This window comes from Nycticebus coucang, chromosome 24, assembly GCF_027406575.1.
Source record: "Nycticebus coucang isolate mNycCou1 chromosome 24, mNycCou1.pri, whole genome shotgun sequence".
Lineage (NCBI taxonomy): Eukaryota > Metazoa > Chordata > Mammalia > Primates > Lorisidae > Nycticebus > Nycticebus coucang.
The window spans coordinates 4386963-4405569 of record NC_069803.1 but is presented as its reverse complement, the minus strand read 5'-3'; positions in this window follow the sequence as shown (position 1 = coordinate 4405569).

Below are 18607 nucleotides of genomic sequence, written 5' to 3'. Positions count from 1 at the left end.
TGGAACTGGAGGTCATTACATTAAGTGAAATAAACCAGACACAGAAAGATAAACAGCACATGTTCTCACTCTTCAGTAGAAGCTGAAAACAGTTGATGTTGTGCAAAAGCAGAATGATGGTTACCGAGGCTGGGGAAGGGGCGAGTGGTGATAAAAGAGCTAGGCTAATGGGTCCGAATGTACAGTGAAATAGGCGTGAGTTCTAGTGTTCCAAAGCACAGGAAGAGGACTGTGGTTAGCAACAAGATATTGTATATTTCAACATGGATAGAAGAAAAGACTGGACATGTCCCCCACTCAGAGAAATGATAAAATATCAAATTATCACGTGGACTCCCTACATACGTGTATGTGCAATTGTTATGCGTTAATAAAGTAGATGAACAAGAAATACAGCATCAGACTTCTAAGAGAGAAATGTGAACATAGGCCCTCAACCTCCAATCCAGCTCTGCAGAGGTGGCAGAACCCCAGGGCAGGTCACATTTAGCAGGTCAGCTCGTTCTCTCTTGTTCCAGATTTTAAGGGTTCTGTTTATTTTGTTTTGTTTGCTTTACACCCCTGGCATTTGTTCTGATACACATTCCTATGCCCATGCTGACCTACCGAGGCAGCATCTCCTGTGGTCTGTATGCTAAACCAATCCCCATGATTTTTACAACCACTCTCGTAGGTACCGCTGGACAGGATGATATCCAAGGGCCCTCCCAGCTCTGACATCACCTGATGATGTTAACAAAGACAAAGGTGAACCCAAGCCTGTGGAAGGAAGGGCTGCCTGTGGGACCGCTGGTGACCAAAGGAGAAAGCAAGTCACCCTATCTGCTGGGGAGGGACAGAGGGGAGAAACCAGGCCTCTCTCCACTCTGACATGTGACAGAGCTCATTAACCCTGCTGTTCCTCCTTCACACAACTGAATCCAGTGAAACCACCTGGGTCCCCAATGCCTACAAAAGAAAGGCAGAGGCCCCACTGGCAATATCCAGGCCAGCTTGAAATAGACGTGTGTGACAGGAAGCATCCTAAGACGCTCCCAGAACTCCCACCCCTAGTGAACACACCCTGTAATCCTCTCCCTTGGGTTTGGGTTGGAATGGTGACTATGACAGGACTTCTTTGCTATGATTGGATTATTGGTGAGTTCACTTAGGTATAATCAAAGTGTAGGATTAGCACCAAACGTTGGCTTCTAGTTGCTAGAGTGACCAAGCCAACTGCCAGCAGGAAAACAAGGCTATCAGACCTACAACCACAGGAGATGGACTCTCCCAACACCTGAATGAACTTGAAAGAAACCCTGAGTCTCAGGTGAGATCACAGCCCTGCTGACACCTTGAATTAGCCTGGGAAGACCCTGAGCAAAGCACCTAGAACACTCATGCCTGGACCCAGTGCATGAAACCTAAAATAATAAATGCAGATCACTTTATCGAGATAATTTGTTAGGCAGCAATAGAAAGTCAATATAACTTATAGTGTAACAGAAACAATGGCATGTGTGCACCATTCATGGTTTGGAGAATACTCATAAGCTTGCACCTTACTCAGGCCTGCTGCGCACCTGCACCTGTGCACAGAACGTGGCAGGTGTCCACCACATGGACCATCTCCTGTCCATACACCTGCCACACTGTGAGGCCAGGAGGGCAGTTCTGTTTTCTAAACATCTACTTCACAGATAGGGAATCCCAGAAAGAGTCCACAGTAGCACCAGGACCCAAATTCAGTCCTTCTGATTCCAAGGCCAAGGACCTGTTCTTTTTTTTTTTTTTTTTTTTTGTAGGGACAGAGTCTCACTTTCTGGCCCTCGGTAGAGTGCCGTGGCCTGGCACCTGCTCTTTATGGCACTTCCCCCAACACAGACTTCTAAAAGAAGAGAGTTGTTTTAAGCTCCTGTCCCAGTGGCCTGAGGGGCTACAACTCTCTCCAAACAGGAAACCAAAGATACTGCAGGGGTCCTCCCACCCTCAGTGTCTTCCCCAGGCCAGCCTTGAATCATGTGGTGAGCAGGGCCCTGCAGGGGGAAGTTGGGAATATCAGAGGCACAGACCCACCATCCACACGCCGCCCAGGAGCCCTCCCTGAACCTCTGGGTGCAGCCCAGATCTCTTGCCCTCCTCTGATCCAGGGAGAGAGAAAGCCCAGCCAGGCTGCTCATCAATAGGCTGCCGTCATTTGTCATTAATAGTGTCAGATCAAATCCAAGGAACAATTGGAAAAACAGATTGCAACATTGTGCTCTTTATTGCTGGTGTTTCTGTGGAACATTAGCAATAAGAAGACTCCAGAGAGGAGCTGTAAAGGGAAAAAAAAGAAAGAGCAAAAAAGAAAGCAAGAAAGGTCCTTTTTTCCCTTGCTGCAAGCTTCACGACACAGCCACTTTGTAACACGCACCATATGCAGCAGCCACGCACAAGGCCCAATAACCTCCCTCCAAATGGTAATAAATCCCCTTGGACCCCAACACACTTGTAATTTACAACTTGGCTAAAATGAACATTATTTCAAGCTAAGCGTATTCTCAGAGGTGCTGCAGAATGTGGCAGCTTTCCTGCTGACAGAGGAGTTTCTTTTTAAATGTCATGCATTCACTTTCATTACTTCCAAATAATTGCCCGAAAAAAATCGGCTGCGGGACAAGGCTGCCCACTTTACGTCTCCATGAGTCAATTTCATCATCATGAAAGGAGCTCCTGGGAGGAGAGTTCAGCCCGGGGAGGGCTCAGCCCTCAGTTGCTATCTCCCTGTTGGTGTCTTGGTTGTACAAATAAAAGGGTGCCTCCATCATGCTCCCAGGTCTGCAGAGACAACATAACCTGTCATCACTGCCACCATCAAATATATCATTCTTCTGCATCCATTGGATCATAATGCCATTGCCTGCCCAGCCCTGTATATGGTGCTTATTGTCTGGAACTAACTGAAGGAAGTGTATTCCTGCCCCTCATGGAAGCTGGGTCAGGAGCCTCTAGGAACAGAATGATGTTAAGAAGCACAAGCACATTGTATATTTGTGGAAAGCCTGCTTCCAAATCTCTGTCTTTGCTTTCAGAGCTCTGATTTGGATCATCTATTGCTGCATAACAAACCACCCAAAAATGGTTGGCTTAATTATATCTTCTGAGTCTGTGTATTGACTGGGCTCAGCTATGTGGTTGTTCTCAATGTGATGTCAGCTGGGGTTGGTTATAGTCATCTGGAGATTAGACGTGGCTGCCAGGTTCCAATTGGCTCACTCATATGTCTGGTTCCTTGGTATGAAAGGCAGGACGACCGGACTCAGCTAACCACAGTACTGGGTGTCTCTCTTTCTCTCTCTCTCTCTCTCTCTCTTCCCCCCCCCTTCTCATCTCACAGGCAGACTCATGTCCTTTCGTTCTCCACATGGCCTTTCCACATGGTCTATCCCTGTGGCTTTTTCTGCAGAGTAAATGGACTTCCTACATGGTAGCTGAAGATTCACAAAAGCACAAAAGCAAAAGCTACCATAACTAACACCAAGTCACTATTGTCATATTCTACTGGTTAAACTCAGTCATAAAGTTAGCTCAAAATGATACAGGCTAGAAGACAACGGCATGAAAAACAAGGGGTGTTCATTGGGTTCCACCTTTGGAGACTAGACAGAAAGAGGGAAAGGATCCACACAGCCTTTGTGAAAGGTCTCAAAATAATTGCCATCAGCTCTCTTAAGGAGTGAGCACAAAGCAGTTTCATTTCTTCTAATTACCGACTCCAACTGTGATAGGTTCAATCTCTCTTTTCGATTGCTTAGTGACATCCCAGGCAGATCCTACAACTTTTTAGTCACACTTGATGATTAAAATAGCTTGGTTCAGTGTATTGGGTAATATTTTCTTCATATGTGATCATGGCTTTATGATCATAAAGAAAAATATTCTTAATTTTAAGAGAATATATTATGATGTCCTGACCTTGCAATTTAATTTGACATGGACAGAGGATAAATAGATCGATAGATGGTTAGACAGATACTAAACGTTAACAATTAGTGAAACTAGTGACTAAATGGGCATTCATTATTCTAGTTTGTCAACAGCACTGCATATTTTTTAATTAACATAATAAAATGGTGAAGAAGGAATCAGTCCGCCTTGCAACTTCCATTTTATACCCCATATAAAGTATTCCCTGTTCCCCTTCATTGGCACAAGTTGGAGATTTAGGGATTTGCAAGGGAATGAAGAGATGGCACATATTTTATTAGAGGAGAAATCATCTCTTTGCCTGCGTGTAATTATAATTTTACCCACATTAGTTTTTATTGCTTCCCTAGTGAGCACTGATCACTATTTACTATTGCACATGTTGGCATTTTCAGAGGGTCCTACAGGTCTTCCCTATAGCACAGTTCTCCAATAAGTAAGACCTACCTCTAGCTCTTTCCCTTCACACTAACTCCCTCACTCTGCTTTGAAATCTTGTGTCCTTGGGTCAGGTGAGACATAGGCAAGATGGCCAGGGCCAACTCTCTCCCACTGTGCCTCCCAATCCAAGAAGAAGAACTTAAAAAGCCAGTGGTAGGAGTCAAACTACCACATGGATGCCCCGTCTCCAAGCCCATCTCCAGTTTTCTTTCCCTTGATCTGAGGCAGGTCTGTGAGAACCCTTCAGATGCTGTCCACCAACAGGAATAAGATACTAATTTCCTATTTCTATAAGCAGACCCTCATCTCTGAGTTTTGTGGAGAAGAAGGGGTAGAAGCTCCCCTTTCCTTATTAACATTTTCCATTATTAACACTGCACTCCACAAAAAGCAGACACTTCTGATGACTGCCCCTCCCAGCATCCTGCTTTCTTTATACAGACTGAGATTCAGTGGTGCGGGGGCTGAAGCACGGGGAGCTCTGGGAGAAGGTGCTGGCCCAATTGCTAGTGGTTCTCTTTAAGACACGGGTCTAGTGCCATCTCTTCATCTGTGGACCTTAATCACTGATTCTAGTTCAATAAGAAATGTTCTACTCCACATCCCTTTACAGAGGCATAAATACATCCAATATGTTTAGGTGTAGAAAACTCAGATTACACCCCAACTCAGCTCCTGGCTTGCTTTGTGACCAAGGGCAGTCATTTGATCTTAGTGGTTTGGAATGCTAAGGGCTCACCATCTGGTTCAGAGGTTTTCAGATGAGTATTACAGACTCCAAGGGCTTCTGGGAGATACTTTAGGGGCTCTGAAATATTGTCATGAATTCAAGCAAGCAGCAAAGAGTTAGAGGGGCCAGGGAATTAGTTTATCATTCTAATCTGGTTTTGACTTTTGGGGTTCCAGGTAAGATTTTCAGTTGGAAAAGAGTTCTGCCCTGAAAATGTTTGAAAGTTGTTCATCAGTCCTGCTGCCTCTTCTGACTGACACTGAAAGCACGTCCTCTGGGGAATGGCTGACGTGGGATGCGCTGTCATGGCCATTTAACAAACCACTAGTTCTCTCTGCTAGAACCAAACGAGACAACAGCTCGCAGATTTAGATCAGAAAGAAAATTCTTTTGAAGTGTTATGTCAGGGGAGAAACTTGACCCCCACCATCAACCAAGAGACTCTCTTCCTGTTTTGCTGTGTGTGTGTGTGCATGTGCACGTGAGTGTGTGCACGGGTATACGTGTGCGTGCATGTGTGTATGTGTGTGTGCAAGTGTGCCTGTGTGTGCATTTGTATGTGTGTATACCTGTGTGTGCATGTGCGTGTGTGCCTGGGTATGCATGTGTGCGTATGTACGTGTGTGAGTGTGCCTGTGTGTGCATGCGTGTGTGCATATGCATGTATGTGTGTGCATGTGTCTGTCTAAGCACACATCCTCCTCCCTCTGCCTACTGTTGTGTGGCAGGATTAAATTTAAAACTACACAGGACATCTGAGGCAGGATAATCAATCACTTCATCACTGCCACTGCAGGTAAAGAGGAGGAAAGAGAGAGGAGCAGTTACTAGAGAGAATGATGAGCTCCCTGCTTCCAGAGCTGCCTCCGAGCTATAAGACACTTTCCTTTCATGCTCATGGGCCTCTGTGTGCAGAAACTGGGGAGTGAAGAAGGGGCTTCCAACAGAAACTGACTTACTACAAAAGAAGCCCAAGGTTGTCCCAAACATCTGATGTGCTGAAACAGACTGGAAGAGAAAAGAGGTCTACAAGATGTTGGGTGGGAAGAAAACTTCATTTACACACCTTGGATGCCCAAGGGGGTCGCTGCAGGCACCTGTCCATTGAAGCAACTCACCACTACCATACAAGGATTCTAGGCTGTCCTCTCACAGCTGGAGCAGCAGCAGGCAGAGCAGAGCCTCGGGAGCTGCGAGGACCCTCACTGCCACCCTGGCTGGGCTGTGGCTCAGTCCTGCTAGAGGGATACCAAGCACAGGGTCTGGCAGGATACACTGCAGTCTGTCAACTCTGAGTGGCATCTGTGGAGTGCCACATTCCAGTGTCCAGTGTCCTCTGCATAAATGTAATTTCCCCAGATGTCAGGAGGAAAGCATTATAGATAACACATTGTGGGTGTCTTTCACGCAGTAAGTGCTGAAATCACAGATCTCATTATTCTGACATGATAGAATTTTCTCTCTTCTTCTTTCCCACAGCAGGCTGACTGCTGTTGTTTTCTAGGCTACAGACCTAATTGCCAAAAAAGAAAACAGGCATCACCTATTTCCTACCCCATACAAAATGCCAGGCCTCCTTGTGAGAGAAGAAAATTATCTTAATGGTAGCTCATAAGAGGACGTTACGTTGAAGATAATTCTAGCTGGAGCTTTGCTGGATGGCTGAAGAATAGACAGCATTTGATCCTGAAAGCAAAACTGGTGTGAATGACTCCACCTGCTCATCTGACCCGGTGCTGGGTGCGAGGCAGGAGCAGACCCCAAGTGTGCTGTGACAGCCCTGGATTTGAGTGCTCCATCTGCCCTTGCTACCCACGCAGCTAAACCCAACTTGTTGATGCCTCTCAGTTTTTATCTTCTCATGTATAAAAATAGAAGATTAAACCTATAACACAGGAGATGAGGATTGCACATAAGGTGTCTAGCACAAACTTGGTGCTGAAAACATTTATTTCAGTTAAATCTGAGGTTCCACATTAGGGATATAATCAATAAATCATCCATTCACTCAACATAAAAGTACTTACTGGGTGCCCTGATCTTGAAGACGCAAGACATGGGTTTCACTAAATGCTTTTTGAATGAATGAATTGCTTCTCATTCATCACTAGTTGACTTTACACAAGTCACTGATTCTCTCTTTGTTTCACAGCCTGTAACAGGCAGGGCTGGGGAAAATACTCTTGAACCAGCCTTCCGGTTTTGATAGTCTGCTATTCAGGAAGGCCCAGGTGAAAGCATAAAGAGGGACAGCATAAGACTGGGGGGCTGTCCCTTTCCTAGGTCTTAAGATGTGGTTACTGAGCTGTGCCAGATACACCTGCTTGGATGTAGCCAATCAACAAAAGCAGTGTGTGAGGCATGTGAAGAAGGGGCAGGTGGTGGGCTGGGGTTTGGAGGACATGAGGCCTGGCCTGCACCTTGGAGGTAAAAGGGATTATGACATCACTAAGGTAAACAGCATTCAGGGCAAGGTGTGCTGACATGCGTGGCTCAGGCTAGAATGGTCACAGTCCCTGAAACTTCAGTCACGTTCACACCAAGTTATAAGAAGTCAAACCACATGGTACAGTGATGTGGGCATCCTGACAGGCTCCTTCCAGGCTTGTCCTGTGAGACTGTAGTGCCCAGGAGTTCCAAAAAGTCACACTGCCAAACAAGCCAAATTTATAGCACAGTCCTTTTATTGAAGAGCCAGCTGGCGATTGCCTCAGTGTCCCAACATGGGGTTTCTGAGAGCAGCCCTGAGTGCCTAAGGAGTCAGGTTTTTAAGCTTGGTCTGCATCCTGGTTGGCATGCAGGCTGTCTATGTACGTTGGGGGCATTGGGGGGGAGTTAGTCATATGTTATACACCTTTGTTTTAATATTTTCTCATACATCTTAGCTCCCGTACTTTTCCTCCATACATCTTTGTCTCAGTATTCTCTCCACCTGGCATTGTTTAAAGGCCAGTCTCGGGATAGTCGGTTCATTTCCCAGGCCCAGGAGTTAGTCAAGCAAGAAGTCAGTGAGCACTTTCCCACCTATCCTGAGAGTGAACCAGACTTACTCCATTTTGTTGAGGGCTTGCAGCCCAGGAATTTGTCAGGAGTTAACTGGTATACATTTACTTTAGCTTAAACCTAACAAGTTCCCCCTTTTCTTCTTAATTAGTGAAATCATAGACTGATGGGTGGGTAGAAGGTCGAGCACAGGGTCATATTGATTTCTTTTTTTTTTTTGTAGAGGCAGAGTCTCACTTTGTGGCCCTTGGTAGAGTGCCGTGGCCTCACCCAGCTCACAGCAACCTCCAACTCCTGGGCTTAAGCGATTCTCTTGCCTCAGCCTCCCGAGTAGCTGGGACTACAGGCGCCCACCACAACGCCCGGCTATTTTTTGGTTGCAGTTTGGCCGGGCCGCGTTTGAACCCGCCACCCTCGGTATATGGGGCTGGCGCCCTACCGACTGAGCCACAGGCGCCCCCATATTGATTTCTTAATTACCATAAGTTTGACAACACTTATTCACTTTTCAACGTAAGCAGTAAGTTGATTCATAATGCAGGGGCTTACCACCAGGAGGAGGAGGAGGAGGAGTGATATGCATACATAGATTACATTTTTTTCTTCTTTTCTCAAAGTTTAAAGTTTAATTAAGGTAAGTTCTGAGAGGAGTTTCCTCAGGCTTCAGCCGTGCATGGACCAGCCAGCTTCCAGTATGTGGCTGGAGCAGGGCACGTTGATTGTTTTAAGAGTATGAAACTATTTGGTAGTTATTTACAAACATTTACAAGTTCTGGATTTTAAAGCTAAGGTTTACATAAATTAAGCACAGTTTTTAAGATAATTCATAGTTTTAACAGTTTTTATAGTTAGTGTGGCAAATAGGTAATTTTTGTAAAAGGAACATAGAACTTTAACCAGATTATACCTGTATATACCTCATGACAAATTAGTGACCAGAAAAACTGAAGTGTTTTTTCTTTTACAATATGATATACAATTTTATACTTCTTGGTCAGTTTCTCAAATAGCTTAATCTATTTAATAGATTAGTTTAGTAAAATAGTTATGTTTTATTTTATGAGTTGATATTAAAGATAAGGCTGGGATTTGATACAGGTGGGTCACAGGCTTTTTTTTTTTCTTTTTTATTAAATCATAGCTGTGTACATTGATATGATCATGGGGCATCATTCACTAGCTTCACAGACCGTTTACAAAGTTTCACATATACCCTTGTAAGATGCACCGCTGGTGTAATCCCACCAATCCCCTTCTCCCTACCCACTTCCCTCCTCCCTCCCCTCTCTTTCCCCCTTCCCCCTATTCTTAGGTTGTAACTGGGTTATAGCTTTCATGTGAAAACCCTAAATTAGTTTCATAGTAGGGCTGAGTACATTGGATACTTTTTCTTCCATTCTTGAGATACTTTACTAAGAAGAATATGTTCCGGCTCCATCCATGTAAACATGAAAGAGGTAAAGTCTCCATCTTTCTTTAAGGCTGCATAATATTCCATGGTGTACATATACCACAATTTATTAATCCATTCATGGATCGATGGGCACTTGGGCTTCTCCCATGACTTAGCAATTATGAATTGGGCTGCAATAAACATTCTGGTACAAATATCTTTGTTATGATATGATTTTTGGTCTTCTGGGTATATGCCCAGTAGAGGGATTACAGGATTGAATGGCAGATCTATTTTTAGATCTCTGAGTGTTCTCCATATCTCTTTCCAAAAGGAATGTATTAATTTACATTCCGACCAGCAGTGCAAAAGTGTTCCCTTTTCTCCACATCCACGCCAACATCTCTGGTCTTGGGATTTTGTGATATAGGCTGGTCTCACTGGAGTTAGATGGTATCTCAAAGTAGTTTTGATTTGCATTTCTCTGATGATTAAAGATGATGAGCATTTTTTCATATGTCTGAAGGCTGCACACCTGTCTTCTTCAGAGAAGTTTCTCTTCAAATCCCTTGCCCAGCCTGCGATGGGATCCCTTGTTCTATTCTTGCTAATGTGTTTGAGTTCTCTGTGGATTCTGGTTATTAAACCTTTATCAGAGACATAACCTGCAAATATCTTCTCCCATTCTGAGGGCTGTTTGCTTGCTTTACTTACTGTGTTCTTGGCTGTGCAGAAGCTTTTTAGTTTGATCAAGTCCCAGTAGTGTATTTTTGAAGCTGCTTCAATTGCCCGGGGGGACCTCCTCATAAAATACTCACCCAGACCGATTTCTTCAAGGATTTTCCCTGCACTCTCCTCTAGTATTTTTATAGTTTCATGTCTTAAGTTTAAATCTTTGATCCAATGAGAGTCTATCTTACTTAATGGTGAAAGGTGTGGGTCCAGTTTCAGTCTTCTACAGGTTGCCAGCCAGTTCACCCAGCACCATTTGTTAAATAGGGAATATTTTCCCCACTGAATGTTTTTAATTGGCTTGTCAAATATTAAATAATGGTAAGTAGCTGGATTCATCTCTTGGTTCTCTATTCTGTTCCAGACATCTACCTCTCTGTTTTCGTGCCAATACCATGCTGTTTTGATCACTATCGATTTGTAGTACAGTCTGAGGTCTGGTAGCATAATTTCTCCTGCTTTGTTTTTATTTCTGAGTAATGTCTTGGCTATTCAAGGTTTTTTATGATTCCATATAACACAAAGTATTGTTTTTTCAAGATCTTTAAAGTATGACAGTGGAGCTTTAATAGAGATTGCATTGAAATTATACATCGCTTTGGGTGGTCTGGACATTTTAACAATGTTGATTCTTCCCAGCCATGAGCATGGTATGTTTTTCCATTTGTTAACATTTTCAGCTATTTCTTTTCTTAGAGTTTCATAGTTCTCTTTATAGAGATCTTTCACGTCCTTTGTTAGATAAATTCCCAAATATTTCATCTTCTTTGGCACTACTGTAAATGGGATAGAGTCCTTAACTGTTTTTTCAACTTGACTGTTGTTGGTATATATAAAGGCTACCAATTTATGAATGTTGATTTTGTAACCTGAGACACTGCTGTATTCCTTGATCACTTCTAAGAGTTTTGTAGTAGAGTCCCTAGTGTTTTCCAGATATACTATCATATCATCTGCGAAGAGCGAAAGTTTGATCTCTTCTGACCCTATATGGATATCCTTGATCACCTTTTCTTTCCTAATTGCAGTGGCTAAAACTTCTATTACAATGTTAAAAAGCAATGGAGACAATGGGCAGCCTTGTCTGGTTCCTGATCTGAGTGGAAATGATTCCAATTTAACTCCATTCAATATGATATTGGCTGTGGATTTGCTGTAGATGGTCTCTATCAGTTTAAGAAATGTCCCCTCTATACTGATTTTCTTAAGTGTTCTGATCATGAAGGGATGCTGGATATTATCAAAAGCTTTTTCTGCATCGATTGAGAGAATCATATGGTCTTTGTTTTTTAATTTGTTTATATGCTGGATTACATTTATAGATTTACGTATATTGAACCAGCCTTGAGACCCTGGGATAAAACTGACTTGGTCATGATGTATAATTTGTTTGATGTGTTGCTAGATTCTGTTTATTAGGATCTTGTTGAATATTTTTGCATCTATATTCATTAGTGATATCGGTCTATAATTTTCTTTTCTTGTTGGGTCTTTTCCTGGTTTGGGGATCAGGGTGATGTTTGCTTCATAGAACGTGTAAGGTAGTCTTCCTTCTTTTTCTACATTTTGGAACAGGTTGAGTAATATAGGTACTAATTCCTCTTTAAAGGTTTGGTAGAATTCTGACGTGAAACCATCTGGTCCCAGGCTTTTCTTTTTAGGGAGGTTTTGTATGGTTGATGCTATTTCCGAACTTGATATGGGCCTGTTCAACATTTCCACTTGATTCTGGCTAAGTCTTGGAAGGTGACATGCTTCCTTTAGATTTTCATATTTCTGACAATAAAGTTTCTTGTAATATTCACAGCCTTTTTTGAATAATTTCTGTCTCCAATTTCTCTCTTTATTAAAGACAAATTATAGCAGAACTAACTTAGTTACCAAAATAAACTGTACTGCAGTATACTGGGCCTAATTATTTGCATAAAGTGCAATAAGAATGATTAATTATTAGCCATTTAGGTTCATTTTTTTTAATTGGCTTTGCTGGAACTTTCTATAAGAAATTTTTAGGTTAGACTTAAGCCTTTCATGAGCCCAGGTTTCATCTGTGCCATTAGGTATCTGCATGCAATGGGTAAGTTTCTCTCTTCCTGGGGTCCCCAAGCATATTTTAATTCCTAGATCTGTCAGAAAGACCTTTGTTCCTTACCACAGATCAGTAAACATTATTGATGGGTATCTGGTCAGTTTTTCCAAAGGGCTTTTTTATTTGCTTTATAAAGTTAACCTTAATTCCTTAACACAGTCTGGACACTTCTGGAAATGCTATTCCAGCCAAAGCCTTGGTAAAATAACCAGTGCCTTCATCATATCCTATAGAACAAAACAGATTTTTATTGAACTTGTGCAAGTAACTGTATTGTCAGAAACTATAAATACTTATAAGTGGCTTTTAAATTCTGGAGAAATTAAGGAGAGAGAAAAAATGCATGTTTCAAAATCTGCTCATAAGTATATTCTTTGCTTGAAATGTTACAAATAGCTTAAAAGATACAAAATATTTTTCTTGACTTCTAGAAAACAGAACATAAAAAGAATCAGCAACATTTGAAACAAAAAGCCACAAAAAATTAAGTCAGTTTCATGTAACTTATTTCTGTTTTGATTGAAATTAGGTTAGCAATACTCATAAACATGTTAATTTTTCAATCAAAGTTCTAAAAGCCAGCTTTTAGTCTAAGGGTATTTAATTTTTTTTTTTTTTTTTTTTCAGTTTTTGGCCGGGGCTGAAGACATCAGGAATTTGAATTCAAGAGACTTTGTCAGCCTCTCTTAATATTTCTTTTTTTTCTCATTTTCTTAGGACAAACTTTAGATTCAGTCAGTTACAAAAAAAAAAAACTGTTTAATTTCTTTCACTTTCAAAAACTCATTTTTTATAAAATAGGATCATAGTATATTATGAAGTTAATTATTTACTTGGCCAGACCAATAGATGCCCAGTAACAGGATTGCAGGATCAAATGGGAGGTCTAGCTTGAGTGCTTTGAGGTTTCTCCATACTTCCTTCCAGAAAGGTTGTACTAGTTTGCAGTCCCACCAGCAGTGTCAAAGTGTTCCCTTCTCTCCACATCCACGCCAGCATCTGCAGTTTTGAGATTTTGTGATGTGGGCCATTCTCACTGGGGTTAGATGATATCTCAGGGTTGTTTTGATTTGCATTTCTCTAATATATAGAGATGATGAACATTTTTTCATGTGTTTGTTAGCCATTCGTCTGTCATCTTTAGAGAAAGTTCTATTCATGTCTCTTGCCCACTGACATATGGGATTGTTGGCTTTTTTCATGTGGATTAATTTGAGTTCTCTATAGATCCTAGTTATAAAGCTTTTGTTTGATTGAAAATATGCAAATATCCTTTCCCATTGTGTAGGTTGTCTCTTTGCTTTGGTTATTGTCTCCTTAGCTGTACAGAAGCTTTTCAGTTTAATGAAGTCCCATTTGTTTATTTTTGTTGTTGTTGCAATTGCCATGGCAGTCTTCTTCATGAAGTCTTTCCACAGGCCAATATCTTCCAGTGTTTTTCCTATGCTTTCTTGGAGGATTTTTATTGTTTCATGCCTTAAATTTAAGTCCTTTATCCATCTTGAATCAATTTTTGTGAGTGGGGAAAGGTGTGGGTCCAGTTTCAGTCTTTTACATGTAGACATCCAGTTCTCCCAACACCATTTATTGAATAGGGAGTCTTTCCCCCAAGGTATGTTCTTGTTTTGTTTATCAAAGATTAGGTGGTTGTACAATGTTAGTTTCATTTCTTGGTTTTCAATTCGATTCCGAGTGTCAATGTCTCTGTTTTTGTGCCAGTACCATGCTGTCTTGAGCACTATGGCTTTGTAGTACAGACTAAAATCTGGTATACTGATGCCCCCAGCTTTATTTTTGTTGCAGAGAACTGCCTTAGCTGTACGGGGTTTTTTCCGGTTCCATACAAAACGCAGAATCATTTTTTCCAAATCTTGAAAGTACTATGTTGGTATTTTGATAGGAATGGCATTGAATAGGTAGATTGCTTTGGGAAGTATAGACATTTTAACAATGTTGATTCTTCCCATCCATGAGCATGGTATGTTCTTCCATTTGTTAATATCCTCTGCTATTTCCTTTCTGAGGATTTCATAGTTTTCTTTATAGAGGTCCTTCACCTCCTTCGTTAGGTATATTCCTAGGTATTTCATTTTCTTTGAAACTATGGTGAAGGGAGTTGTGTCCTTAATTAGCTTCTCATCTTGACTGTTGTTGGTGTACACAAAGGCTACTGACTTGTGGACATTGATTTTATATCCTGAAACATTACTGTATTTTTTGATGACTTCTAGGAGTCTTGTGGTTGAGTCTTTGGGGTTCTCTAAGTATAAGATCATGTCGTCAGCAAAGAGGGAGACTTTGACCTCCTTTGCTCCCATTTGGATTCCCTTTATTTCCTTGTCTTGCCTAATTGTATTGGCTAGAACTTCCAGCACTACGTTGAATAGTAAAGGTGACAGAGGACAACCTTGTCTGGTTCCAGTTCTAAGAGAAAAAGCTTTCAGTTTTACTCCATTCAGTAAAATATTGGCTGTGGGTTTGTCATAGATAACTTCAATCAGTTTTAGAAATGTGCCACCTATGCCTATACTCTTCAGTGTTCTAATTAGAAAAGGATGCTGGATTTTATCAAATGCTTTTTCTGCATTTATTGAGAGGATCATGTGATCTTTATTTTTGCCTCTGTTAATATGGTGGATAACATTTATAGACTTGCGTATGTTAAAACAGCCTTGCATCCCTGGGATGAAGCCTACTTGATCATGATGAATGACTTTTTTGATGATAAGCTGTAATCTATTGCTAGGATTTTGTTGAGACTTTTTGCATCTATATTCATGAGTGAGATTGGTCTGAAATTCTCCTTTTTGTTTGGGTCTTTTCCTGGTTTTGGTATCAGGGTGATGTTTGCTTCATAGAATGTGTTGGGGAAGATTCCTTCTTCCTCAATTTTCTGGAATAATTTCTGCAGTACAGGAATAAGCTCTTCCTTGAAGGTTTGATAGAATTCTGGAGTGAAGCCATCTGGACCAGGGCATTTTTTGGTTGGAAGATTTTTTATTGTTTCTTTGATCTCAGTGCTTGAAATTGGTCTGTTCAGGAGCTCTATTTCTTCCTGGCTGAGTCTAGGGAGAGGGTGTGATTCCAAATATTGATCCATTTCTTTCACATTGTCAAATTTCTGGGCATAGAGTTTCTGGTAGTATTCAGAGATGATCTCTTGTATCTCTGTGGGATCAGTTGTTATTTCCCCTTTATCATTTCTGATTGAGGTTACTAGAGATTTTACTTTTCTATTCCTCGTTAGTCTGGCCAATGGTTTATCTATTTTATTTATTTTTTCAAAAAACCAACTCCTTGTTTAATTTTCTGAATGATTCTTTTGTTTTCAATTTCATTGATCTCTGATTTGATTTTGGATATTTCTTTTCTTCTACTGAGTTTAGGCTTACATTGTTCTTCTTTTTCCAATTCCGTAAGATCTCTTGTCAGATTGTTGATGTGCTCTCTTTCTGTTTTTCAAATGTAGGCATCTAAAGCGATGAATTTTCCTCTCAAAACTGCTTTTGTAGTGTCCAACAGGTTTTGGTAGCTTGTGTCTTCATTGTTGTTCTGCTCAAGGAAGTTAATGATTTCCTGTTTTATTTCTTCCTTCACCCATCTGTTATTCAACAGAAGATTGTTTAGTTTCCATGCCTTTGGGTGGGGTCCTGCATTTTTGTTAGAGTTGAGTTCCACCTTTAGTGCCTTATGGTCTGAGAAGATACAAGGTAAAATTTCAATTCTTTTGATTCTGTTGATATTTGTTTTGTGTCCCAGGATATGATCAATTTTGGAGAATGTTCCATGGGGTGATGAGAAGAATGTATATTCTTTATCTTTGGGATGGAGTGTTCTATATGCGTCTTATCAAGCACAGTTGTTCTAGGGTCTCATTTAAATCTCTTATATCCTTGTTTAATTTCTGTTTAGAGGATCTGTCCAGCTCTGTAAGAGGAGTGTTAAGGTCCCCTGTTATTATGGTATTATCAGATATCATATTGCTCAGACTGAGTAAGGCCTGTTTCAAGAATCTGGGAGCATTTAAATTGGATGCATAAATATTTAGAATTGAAATGTCTTCTTGTTGTATTTTTCCCTTGACCAATATAAAGTGACCATCTTTGTCTTTTTTGACTTTAGTTGTTTAAATCCACATGTATCTGAAAATAAGACTGCAAGTCCTCTTTTCTTCTGAATTCCATTTGCCTGAAAAATTGTTTTCCAACCCTTGACTCGGAGCTTTAATTTGTCTTTTGAAGCCAGGTGTGTTTCTTGCAGACAGCAAATGGATGGCTTGTGTTTTTTAATCCAGTCAACCAATCTATGTCTCTTCAGTGGGGAATTCAAGCCATTAACATTTATTGAGATAATTGATAAGTGTGGTAGTATTCTATTCATCTTATTTGGTGAGAGTCCATTGCTTAGTTTTATCTTTTGCATCAGTGTGGAGGTTTGGTTCTGTCCCTTAATTTCTGAGTTCTTACTTTGCTGTTGATCCATTGTGGTGGTCAGTGTGCAGAACAGGTTGAAGTATTTCCTGTAGAGTTGGTCTTGTTGTGGCGAATTTCCTCAATGTTTGTATATTGGTAAATGATTTGATTTCTCCTTCAATTTTAAAGCTTAGCTTAGCAGGGTACAGAATTCTGGGCTGGAAATTGCTCTGTTTAAGTAGATTAAAGGTAGATGACAATTGTCTTCTTGCTTGGAAAGTTTCATTAGAGAAGTCTGCGGTCACTCTGATGGATTTGCCCCTGTAGGTCAACTGGCGCTTACTCCTGGCAGCTTGCAGAATCTTTTCTTTTGTGTTGACTTTGGACAGGTTCATAACAATGTGTCTTGGAGAAGCTCGGTTAGAGTTGAGGCGACCTGGGGTCCGATAGTCCTCTGAAAGCAGTGTGTCAGAATCTTTGGTGATATTTGGGAAATTTTCTTTTATAATATTCTCTAGTATGGCTTCCATTCCTCTGGGGCATTCTTCTTCCCCTTCTGGAATTCCTATAACTCGTATGTTGGAACGCTTCATAAAGTCCCATAATTCTGACAGTGAACATTCTGCTTTCTCTCTCTTCTTTTCTGCCTCTTTTACTATCTGAGTTATCTCAAAAACTTTGTCTTCTACCTCTGAAATTCTTTCTTCTGCATGGTCTAACCTGTTGCTGATACTTTCCATTGCATCTTTAAGTTCCCTGATTGACTGTTTCAGTTCCTTCAGCTCTGCTATATCCTTTTTATATTCTTCATATAGTTCATCTCTGATTTGATTCTGTTTTTGGATTTCCTTTTGGTTATTTTCCACTTTATTAGCAGTTTCCTTCATTGTTTCCATCATTTCTTTCATTGTTTTCAACATGTGTATTCTAAATTCCCCTTCTGTCATTCCTAACATTTCTTTATAGGTGGAATCCTCTGCAGTAGCTACCTCATGGTCCCTTGGCGCGGTTGTTCTGGACTGGTTCTTCATGTTGCCTGGAGTTTTCTGCTGATTCTTCCTCATGAGTGATTTCTTTTATCTGTTTCCTTGCCCTAATTTTCCTTTCACTTCTTCTTGCTCTTTAAGTTCTCGTGCCTGTGGAAGTTGCGGGCGGGTTTATACGGATTGAACATACACGACCACTTGCCGGTTTTCCACTGTTTTAGTCCTCCTCTTGGGGTCCAGAAGTCTCTTGTTGACTCCCTGTATCCTCTCAGGAGTGATGATAGGCAGATCCCACCAGCCAGAGATGCCTGGAGTCCTATCTCCCCAGACTCACGGTGCCCAGATGCAAGGAAGCTGTTACTCAGCTGCCATCTTACTCCGCCTCCGCTTGGCTGCTTTTCAACACTGTCAGCATAAGAAAAGATCAAAGGATCCTGGAGGAGGGGGATTCTAGTTTGGAAGAAGAAAAATCTATGTTGGAAAGAGCAAAAGTACAAACTATAATATATTAACTAGACAAACAACATAAGAACATAAATGAAACATAAACACACAAAAAATGTCTAAATTGTGCCTCTGACGTTAAGGGTTCCCCACCAGCATCCTGGTGTACTCTGGGAACTCTTGACAGGCTAGCTCACCAATCCGGGGTTCCTGTTTCTGACAGGCTGATAGCCCTGGAGTCTGAGGTTCCTGTCTTACAAGTTTACAGGACTAACTTCGGGCATAACTCTTGAGGTTAGAAATTAAAGTCCTTGTCACCTGCCCTCTGCACCCCAACTTCTCTGAGGCCCAATGCCAAAGCACTGATGTCTCAGTGGCAGTAATATCTTACTCTCTTTGACAGGTCTGAGGTTCCCCATCAGTATTCTA